We start from the raw sequence: 10893 nt of genomic DNA, 5'->3' as shown, positions 1-10893 counted from the left end.
GTGTAAGTATCTTTTTTGTATAGTTCTTCTGTGTATGCTTGCCACCTCTTCTTAATATCTTCTGCTTCTGTTAGGTCCTACCATTTCTGTCCTTTATCGAGCCCATCTTTGCATGAAATTGTTCCTTTGGTATCTCTAATTTTCTTGAAGAGATCTCTAGTCTTTCCCATTCTGTTGTTTTCCTCTATTTCTTTGCATTGATTGCTGAGGAAAGCTTTCTTATCTCTTCTTGCTATTCCTTGGAACTCTGCATTCAGATGCTTATATCTTTCCTTTTCTCCTTTGCTTTTCGCTTCTCTTCTTTTCACAGCTAAATGTAAGACCTCCCCAGACAGCCATTTTGTTTTTTTGCATTTCTTTTCCATGGGGATGGTCTTGATCCCTGTCTCCTGTACAATGTCACGAATCTCCGTCCATAATTCATCAGGCACTCTATCTATCAGATCTAGGCCCTTAAATCTATTTCTCACTTCCACTGTATAATCATAAGGGATTTGATTTAAGTCATACCTGAATGGTCTAGTGGTTTTCCCTACTTTCTTCAGTTTCAGTCTGAATTTGGCAATAAGGAGTTCATGGTCTGAGCCACAGTCAGCTCCTGGTCTTGTTTTTGTTGACTGTATAGAGCTTCTCCTTCTTCGGCTGCAAAGAATATCATCAATCTGATTTCGGTGTTGACCATCTGGTGATGTCCATGTATAGAGTCTTCTCTTGTGTTGTTGGAAGAGGGTGTTTGCTATGACTAGTGCATTTTCTTGGCAAAACTCTGTTAGTCTTTGCCCTGCTTCATTCCGTATTCCAAGGCCAAATTTGCCTGTTATTCCAGGTATTTCTTGACTTCCTACCTTTGCATTCCAGTCCTCTATAATGAAAAGGATATCTTTTTTGGGTGTTAGTTCTAAAAGGTCTTATAGGTCTTCATAGAACTGTTCAACTTCAGCTTCTTCAGCATTACTGGTTGGGGCGTAGACTTGGATTACTGTGATATTGAATGGTTTGCCTTGGAAATGAACAGAGATCATTCTGTCGTTTTTGAGATTGCATCCAAGTACTGCATTTCGGACTCTTTTGTTGTTAGAAGTTTCTTAAATATGATATTTTTTTCATTTGAAGATTGAAAATGTTTTGAATGTATATTGCAAAATGGAACACATCATGTCATATTACTGAAAATGAGATAGCTTAGCAGAGTCTATGCTAGCCTTCATCTCCATTCTTCTTAAGATGTAAAAACAAGGATGACTTAAGTCCTTCCCCAGGGACTACTGTGTTTTTTAAATTTTTAAATATTTCAGTCATGTACAGAGAATAATACAATGCCTAAATCTAACCAAAGTTAGCATCATACCATATTTACTTCATATATAGAGATATTATATGTGTGTGTGTATATATATACACACATATTTATAGCAAAAGGTACATTATCAAAATATATTTACTCAAAGAAAACTGGAAACCTGTATGGCACAGAAAAGAGAGAGGGAAAGCAAAGAATCCTTCAATAGACTTACCATCATTATGGATGTCAAGCCAGACTTTACAGTTTTCAAAAACATATACCTTCTGTGTTACATGAACTATTCTAAAATACAAGAAAAAGGCTTCCCAAATTATTTTATAAAATCATGATTTCCTGATACTAAAACTGGGGAAAAGTACAAGAAAGAAAATGATTTAGAATCTCACTTGTAAGATGCAAGAATGTAAAAAGCAATAGAACATTACTAAACTGAATCCATCAAGGTTTAAATATGTTTACTAATAAAAAAGAATTTATCAAAGAAATGCATAAAATGATCTTCCTAAAAAAATCTAATGTTACTCACCAAGATAGGAAATTGAAAGTGGAAAATGTATATATCTTGCTGATAAAATCATTTTGGAAATTGCTAAGTAAATTTATAAAATTGCACATTCGTGCACTCTACAACCAAAAAATCTCTTTGTAGTTTGCTATTGTTGTCATTCAGTAGCTTTGTCTGTCTGACTCTTTGTGATCCCATGGACTGCAGCATGCCAGGCTCTCCAGCCAGGCTCCTCAGTCCTTCACCATCTCTTGGAGTTTGCTCAATTTCATGAATTGATGATGCTATCTAACCATCTTATCCTCTGCCATCCCCTACTTCTTTTGCCTTCAGACTTTCCATGCATCAGGGCCTTTCCAATGAGTTGGCTCTTCACATCCAATGGCCAAACTATTGGAGCTTTAGCTTCAGCATCAGTCCTTGCAATGAATATTCAGGGTTGATTTCCTTTAGGAATGACTGGTTTAATCTCGCCATCAAAGGGACTCTCAAGAGTCTTCTCCACCAAAACAATTCAAAGGCATCAATTCTTTAGCACTCAGGCTATTTTATGGTCCATCTCTCACATCTGTACATAACTACTGGAAAAACCATAGCTTTGACTGTACAGACCATTGTTAGCAAAGTGATATCTGTGCTTTGTAATACTTTAAGTTTGTCATAGCTTTTCTTCCAAGAAGCAAGCATCTTTTAATTTCATGGCTACTGTCACCATGTACAGGGATTTTGAAGCCCAAGAAAGTAGTCTGTCACTGCTTCCACTTTCCCCTTATCTTCCATGAAGTGATGGGACCAGATGGCATGATCTTAGTTATCTGGATGTTGAATTTTAAGCCAGCTTTTTCACTCTCCTCTTTCACCATCATCAAGAGGTTCTTTAGTTCCCTTTCACTTTCTGCTATTAGAATGATGTCATCTGCATATCTGAGGTTGTTGATATTTCTCCTGGCAATCTTGATTTCAGCTTGTGATTCATCCAGCCCAGCATATCATGTGATGTACTCTGCATAGAAGTTAAATAAGTATCATCACTAAAATATTCTGAGTACTATATACACCAGGAAACAAGTACAAGAACGTTAATACCATTGATTTTTTTCTATTTTTTAATAATTTTAATGGTTACTCCATTTCCAGTTACTAAAAAATATAGACTATATTCCCTGTGTTATAAAATGCATCCTTGTAGCCTCTATTACACCCAAGAACTGTACCTCCCACTCCCCCATCCCTGTATGTCACCTCCCCTCCCTCTTTTCACTGGTAACCATTGGTAGTTTGTTCTCTGTATCTGTGAGTCTCATAGCACTGATTTTAAAAAACAAAACTGGAAATAGTTAAATACTCATATCCGTAGACTAGGTAGATGTATTGACTTATATGTGCATGTGGAATACTACAGAGTCATTAAAGTAAATATGCCTTATAAACAAACATATTGATAAATCTTAGTAATATAATATTGAATGAAAAAGACAAGTCCCAAAATATCACTGTATGTCTCTCCTTTATGAATTTTTAAAACACTTAGAACTAAATATTATTTAGACGTCCATTCGTATCTAGTAAAACTGTGCTTGAAAAAGTAAGGAAATAATGGAAAATGTATGACTAGTAAACATGTTCCAAAGAAGCAGGAAAACAGTGGAAAATGCGCATATAGGTCCTGTCAGTGTCTGATTCTTAGGTTGATTGGGTTCAGGACTCCTTATTAAAGGAGACATATGTATAATCGTCTCAATATGAACAGACAATAATTTGATACAATTCATCACCTATTCATGACTTTTAAATTCTGAAACAAGTCACAGGAGGAAAAGTCCTTAATATAATCAAATATATCTTTAAAAAAGCAATACCACAAAGCATTCTCACTAAAGAAGCATTAGATACGTTGTTTCAATGTCTATGTTTTTATTGTTGGATTACTTTTTGTGGCTGGGGGGCGGGAGCCACGTCAGAGCTCACTGCGAGGCATGCGAGATTTTAGTTCCCCTCACAGGGATCAAACCTGTGTTCCCTGAGTGGAAGCACAGATTCTTAACCACTGGACTGCCAGGGAAATCCCTTTTGTTGGCTTACTTTTAATTATAATTTCCATCTTGAAAATACAAGATGTTGTTTTGATCTGCAAGTTAAAATAATATGTTATATCAGAATGATTCTTCATAATTTAACTTCCAATCTCTCCAACAGCAGTGACATATCTTGCTTTTAAAGTATAATTTCTACCTGATCTTTTATGCCACTTGATGTTACTTGTTAAAGAAAATGTTACTCTACAAAAGAGTTTGAGGCAATGCATTACAAGGTCATGCTTTTTCAGAACAGATGGTATTAAAAAGCATATCCAGTATTTTCTCCATAGCTTTTTTGCTGTATCTTTGCTATAAGCATTTTTTGCCACATTTTAACTGCATAACTAATTTTTCATCAGGCAGTTTGACCATGAAATAACTGGTTATAGTTTTGTTTTGACAATTTGCTTTCAACTGGTTGAAATGAATTAGTATTTTTTCTGGATAGTGACATTGTTGATGGCTTTATTAAACAGACATATGAGGACATGCCCCAAGAGTTGGTTATTTTGAAATACTTTGTGTAGGAGCAGGAAGTGGCCAGAGTCAAAGGCCTGGAAGGTGCAGAGTTGACACTTCCCACAGAACTTTGGAATATCAATAGACATATAACAGGATGTCAAGAACCAACAACAATGCCGAATCTTTCATAATATGATACTAACTCACTACAAATATGTATCCTAGTATGGAAACAAATACTATCTTAATGAAGGAAGAAAGTCTAGCAAAAAAAAAAAAAAACTAGTGTGATGCCCAACAAAGTAATCAACAAGCAAAAAAAAAAAAAAAAGATGTTTCAATGAATGCAAAACTTTGAGGACAAGAATAGGTACAACCTGCAAAAAAAGAATATGTTATGTATAGTATTGCTATGGGAGAAGGCAGTGGCGACCCACTCCAGTACTCTTGCCTGGAAAATCCCATGGACAGAGGAGCCTGATAGGCTGCAGTCCATGGGGTCGCTAAGAGTCGGACACAACTGAGCGACTTCATTTTGACTTTTAACTTTCATGCCTTGGAGAAGGAAATGGCAACCCACTCCAGTGTTCTTGCCTGGAGAATCCCAGGGACAGGGGAGCCTGGTGGGCTGCCACCTATGGGGTTGCATAGAATCGGACACGACTGAAGTGACTTAGCAGCAGCAACAGCAGTGTTGCTATGAATCTAATGACTTCCCTGGTGGCTCAGATGGTAAAGCATCTAGTCAAGGCTATGGTTTTTCCAGTAGTCATGTATGGATGTGAGAGTTGGACTATGAAGAAAGCTCAGCACTGAAGAATTGATGCTTTTGAACTGTGGTGTTGGAGAAGACTCTTGAATGTCCTTTGGACTGCAAGAAGATCCAACCAGTCCACTCTAAAGGAGATCAGTCCTGGGTGTTCTTTGGAAGGAATGATGCTAAAGCTGAAACTCCAGTACTTTGGCCACCTCATGCGAAGAGTTGACTCATTGGAAAAGACTCTGATGCTGGGAGGGATTGGGGGCAGGAGGAGAAGGGGATGACAGAGGATGAGATGGCTAGATGACATCACCGACTCGATGGACATGAGTTTGAGTGAACTTCGGGAGTTGGTGATAGACAGGGAGGCCTGGCGTGCTGCAATTCATGGGGTCGCAAAGAGTCAGACACGACTGAGCGACTGAACTGAACTGAACTGAACAATACCTACAATGAGGGAGACCCGGGTTCAATCCCTGAGTCAGGAAGATCTCCTGGAGAAGGAAATAGCAACCCACTCCAGTATTCTTGCCTGGAAAATCCCATGGATGGTGAAACCTGGTAGGCTACAGTCCATGGGGTCACAAAGAGTCAGATTAACACTTTCAATACTTTCAAAATGTGTGTAGCTATGAATCTATACACATTTTAAAAGTGTTGAAAGTGTTAGTCACTCAACCATGTCTGACTCTTTGCAAGCCCGTGGACTGTAGCCCACCAGGCACCTCTGTCCATGGGATTCTCCAGGCAAGAATACTGGAATGGGTTGCCATTTCCTACTCCAGGGGATCTTCCCGACCCAGGGACTGAACCCACGTCTCCTGCATCTCCTGCATTGGCAGGCAGGTTGTCTATCACTAATGCCACCTGGGAATGGGCTGGGAAGCCCCATTTTAAGTGTATTCAAATATTCTCTATTTCATTTTAAAGTCATTTTAGTTTTGTTATTAATTCTTCATGCTTAGTGTTTATGTGTTTTATAATGTCCCAGTTTTATTTTAGGTTATTTTTTATCTTTTATGGTAAAATTGCCTTATAACCAATTAGTTACGTGCAAAAGTATCTGTGGCAAAGATGTCTACATCAAAGATTCCTATGGTAAAAGTACCTAGAACCATTTAAAGTGTAGTAAATTCTATTTGTGAGCTCTGTCCCAAGTGTCCCCTAAAGGAAGATTTGGAAAAGTCATTTGTGTTGGGCTTGTAGTGATACTGTTTCCCATAAAGATGGGTCAAAGCTTATATTCTGATCCATAAACAGGTATTTCAGCATTTCTTGAAATATACCAGATTTCTCTGTTACGGGAAAAACATGTCAAAATAACCTGTTTAAGGATGACAAGCCACAAGATAAAGAGACTGATCTTGTGAGTTGTCTATGAAGATGAACAGCTTTTTTTTTAAGCTTTTGTTTTTATACTTCCCTGCTGTTTCCACTATGAATAACTTTCTAAAATTGTATTTTTAGTGTTATTCTAATAATTTCTATATGATACCTCTTTTCTTTTAAATTGGTGCTTGAATTTCATTAAAATATCTTTAGATTTCCAGATCCTTAAGCACTTATATCCAATAAGAAGGAGTTATACCCCAACTTTCTGTTTATTTCATTTTTTTTCATGTTATGTTTAAAATGTCAGAAATTTTGTGCCTGAAGTCTCAGATGGGATATTAATTAGTATTATTACAGAGATATTCAACCACAGGGACTATCTTATGAAAGTCTTCACTTAAATCTGTAAGTGGGCTTTCAGAGAAGTGAGGTATAACCTGGAGAGTTTTAAAAATCTTTAATACATATAGAAAAAAATTAAGCAAGTTTAGTATAGTAAGTTTGTTCCAGGGGATTCACTAATTCCATACCTAATTTAAGATTGTGGTTTATGAGCCATTTTATAATAATAGAAAATATAGTGCATGAATAGTCTTAAAGAATGTAATCATATGTGATTACACATATGATTGTTTGGAGCTGACTGCACAAAGAAATGAACACTTGTTCTAGACAGGCATGTATACAGGAGTCCCTTAAATAATATGTCAACTTTAGAAAGAAGGAAGTATGAGTATCTTATTGTTCACATGCAGTCAAGAACATTTTGTGAAAGTTATGTACCCTATTCTTGAGCTGTATCATTATAACTTGTTAGGCGTATACCTAACAGGTTTGGGACTTTATTAGAGATATTTCAGGTCATATTGCACTTTGGGGCTTAATTAAAATATGTTCATCAGCTAGTATTCAGATTTTATCAGCATTCAGCACCCAGTTTTATATTTTTCCGCTTAATAAGCTCAAAAGACCTCGGAAACTATGTTAAAGAGAATAAATAATAAATTAGTATTGAGACATAAAGAAAATCTTAATGAGATGAAATTCAAGTATATATGAGCTGCTTCTACTTCCACCTCTAAACAAAATAAATCAAAAATAATGTCAATAACAGCAGAAGAATACAGATAAGACACTTTACCATAAATGTATTAATATAAAGAAATAAAGCATGTTGATTTCATGCAAATTCAGAGAGGGACTCTATAACCATGGCTTCTAATGAGGCCCTCCAAGAAGACAACTATAATTTGTGGTGACTGGAGTTCTGATGAGTTAGATAGCCTTGCCTGCCATTTCCACCAGAGTTGAGCTTATCCTTTTTATACAAATAAAATGTTGACAATGTTACTGACTATGCATTTGAACGGGAATAATTTGTTTCCTTGTTACCTATGTGATATGTACAGTGTGTACAAAAGATATATATATTTTTTTAATGTTGTGCTTTAGAGCAGTCCACTTTCTGTTTCAATGGCTCTTAACCTTGTAATCTGCAGGCAGTTCTCTTCCTGCGGAGCCATCACCCGCCCATTCCCCTCCAATCACTTCAGGGCAACATGCTGACCCAGGCTGTTTTTCAGCCGTTGATGTTACATTTTCCCAAAGCAATTTCCAGCATTTACCTCATCCTGATTCCTAAGAGGCCATACCCCTTTCTACTTTCTTTTGTAAGGACAAGGAGAGAAAATTACATCTAGGTTTTCTTTGCATTGTTGCTGTTTTAGCCTAAAAATCAACCACGATAAAACATGCACATACTCAGTTAAGACCAAAAAGTCTAGAATTAAGGCTTGCATGATCTCATGAAACAACATGATGTACAGGACTCTATGGATGATTTACAAATTGTGGGAATGGCAAAGTCTGATATCAACATAAAATGCACAGTTCCTTCAGCAAGCATGGTACATAAAAATATTGTGTTTTCTGTCAACCTTCCTACTTTTCATGGGCCTCTAAATATTGAAGATATGAAATGTGATTTGCCATTGCAACATACTGTATGCTGTGGATGTTTTTATTTTCAGAATTCTCATGATTTTCATTTATTTGTTACAGAACAAGGAGATTTCTATAAATATACATATTGACACACATATTTGTGTATAGATGTTTTGTGCTTATAAATGTCAGTATCTAAGATATGTAATGGTTATACAAAACACAAATGCCTTTGATAAGATTATATTCAGTAAAGTAGTTGTCAAAGATATATATTCAACAGCTCTTTTAAGTCAACAACCATCCAAATTCTGACTACTGAAGTACATGCCAGTTCATTAAATCTTTACCTTTATAAAAAGATGCAGGTTTGTACATAGGCTGTCCTTTCATTGCACTTTCAAAAAGCACTGGATAAAAAACTATTTCAATTCTTACTTGAAAGTTATGTTATTGTTTTCTAAGTTACATGCATATCATTTACTGGCCATTTTCTTTGTTTTCTACTTCATTTGGGCTTTGGCACTGCTATAATTAAGGTATTTAAAAAACACTTATCAGCATGCTATTTGATCAAAGACTTGTTTAAGTCTCCATTAATATATTAATAATTACTCTATCAATTACAGAGTAATTCAATTAGTCACCACCCTGAATGGTTCATAGAATAAGTCAAAGTTCCCATCCTAACCAAAATCAGGCTTGAGAGGTAAATAAAGAAGATATGTTCATTCTACTTTTCAGTGTGGTCTTATTTTTTAGGAACAGCATAAAGTCACTTAAATAACCCAATGAGAAAAATATGATTATTTTCACTACTAATGTTCAAAGTTTTACATTTCTCTTCAGAAATGTGTTAATCTTTCTGACATAGGTTTTAGAGAAATTGGGAAATAGATTACCTATTAACTTGATGTCAGTTTTAGTTACTTATAACTATAATTGTTTGAGAAAAATTTTTCAAAACAATTCAAAACAAAATTTATATAGAATATTACAAAATTCTCATCAAAAATACAGAAAATTAAGTTATTTTTATTTATATATCATTAAGTAAATTAATATAAGGGTATTAGATTCAGCCCTTGTAATATTATTTTATTACCTCCAAATATTTATAATGTTGGTTGTTTCATCTTTTTATTGAGATATAATTGATTTACAATGTTTCAGGTGTACAGCAAGATGATTCAAATGTGCATCTTCTTTTTTCAGATTGTTTTCCATTATAGGTTATTACAAGAGATTGAATATAGTTCTCTATGCTAAACAGTAGGTCCTTGTTGGTTATCTATTTATATATGCTATAATAGTATGTATATGTTAATCCCAAATGTATCCCTCCCCCACCATTTTCCCTTTGGGAACATTGGTTTGTTTTCTGTATAAGTCCATTTCTGTTTTATAAATAAGTCATTTGTATCAGTTTTTTAAGATCCCACATATAAGTGATATCATATGATATTTGTCTTTGACTTACATAGTATGATAATCTCTAGATCCATCCATGTTGCTGCAAATGGCATTATTTCAGTCCTTTTTATGGCTAAGTAATATGTCATAATATAATAATATGTGCCACATCTTTATCCATTCTTCTATTGATGGACATTTAGGTTGCTTCCTTATATTGGCTATTGTAAATAGTGCTGCTATGAGCATCAAGTTGTTTCTGTCTTTTCAAATTAGTTTCCTCCAAGTATATTCTCAAGAATGGGATTGATGGATCATAAGGTAGCTCTATTTTTAGTTTTTTGAGGAACCTCCATATTGTTCTCTATAGTGGTTGTACCAATTTACATTCCTACCAACAATGTAGGATGGTTCCTTTTTCTCCACATTCTTCCCAGCAATTATTATTATTTTTTTAATTGTATTTTTGTTTGTTTGTTTTTGTTTTTTAATATAAATTTATTTATTTTAATTGGAGGCTAATTACTTTACAATATTGTATTGGTTTTGCCATACATCAACATGAATCTGCCATGGGTGTACACGTGCTCCCCATCCTGAACCCCCCCTCCCACCTCCTTCCCCGTACCATCCCTCTGGGTCATCCCAGTGCACCAGCCCCAAGCATCCAGTATCCTGCATCGAACCTGGACTGGCGATTCATTTCATATATGATATTATACATGTTTCAATGCCATTCTCCCAAATCATCCCACCCTCTCTCTCTCTCTCTCTCCCACAGAGTCCAAAAGACTGTTCTATACATCTGTGTCTCTTTTGCTGTCTCGCATACAGGGTTATCGTTACCATCTTTCTAAATTCCATATATACCAGCAATTATTATTTGAAGACTTTTTGATGATGGCCATGAAGGAGACCTGGGTTCGATGCTTGGGTTGGGAAGATCCCTGGAGGAGGGCATGATAACCCACTCTTGCCTGGAGAATCCCATGGATAGAGAAGCCTGGTGGGCTACAGTCCATGGGGTTGCAGAGTTCGACAGGACTGAGTGACTAAGCACAGCACATTTTAAAACAGAGTGAAGTGATACTTCATT

General features: G+C 35.8%; 1 protein-coding gene across 2 annotated transcripts in view; it reads left to right on the top strand.

The window, feature by feature from the left end:
* Positions 1-10893, top strand: part of EDIL3 (EGF-like repeats and discoidin I-like domains 3) — a 486664-nt gene that overhangs the window by 414969 nt on the left and 60802 nt on the right. The window lies entirely within an intron of this gene.

Source organism: Bison bison, unplaced genomic scaffold (assembly GCF_000754665.1).
Source record: "Bison bison bison isolate TAMUID 2011002044 unplaced genomic scaffold, Bison_UMD1.0 scf7180017864490, whole genome shotgun sequence".
NCBI classification, from domain to species: domain Eukaryota; kingdom Metazoa; phylum Chordata; class Mammalia; order Artiodactyla; family Bovidae; genus Bison; species Bison bison.
This window is presented reverse-complemented; position numbering and strand designations above follow the sequence as displayed.